Genomic DNA, 219 nt, shown 5'->3' with positions numbered 1-219 from the left:
TGCTTTTTCTGTCATGCTGCATGCCTGTTTTACTTAGCTGCTTTTCTGGCGAGTCCTCCTTTTCTTTCCTTTGGGGGTTTCTTTGTCTACCCACGTTTGATGTCACCAACATATCTAGATGTTGAGTCGTTCAGGGGCTTCTCCTTGGGTGGCAGTGGCTCCTCGGGCTGTCGTTACTCCTCGGGTAGTTGTGGTAGCAGCTGCTCCTCAGTTGGCAGC

Source organism: Myotis davidii, unplaced genomic scaffold, assembly GCF_000327345.1.
Source record: "Myotis davidii unplaced genomic scaffold, ASM32734v1 scaffold2336, whole genome shotgun sequence".
Classification (NCBI taxonomy): domain Eukaryota; kingdom Metazoa; phylum Chordata; class Mammalia; order Chiroptera; family Vespertilionidae; genus Myotis; species Myotis davidii.
This window is presented reverse-complemented; position numbering follows the sequence as displayed.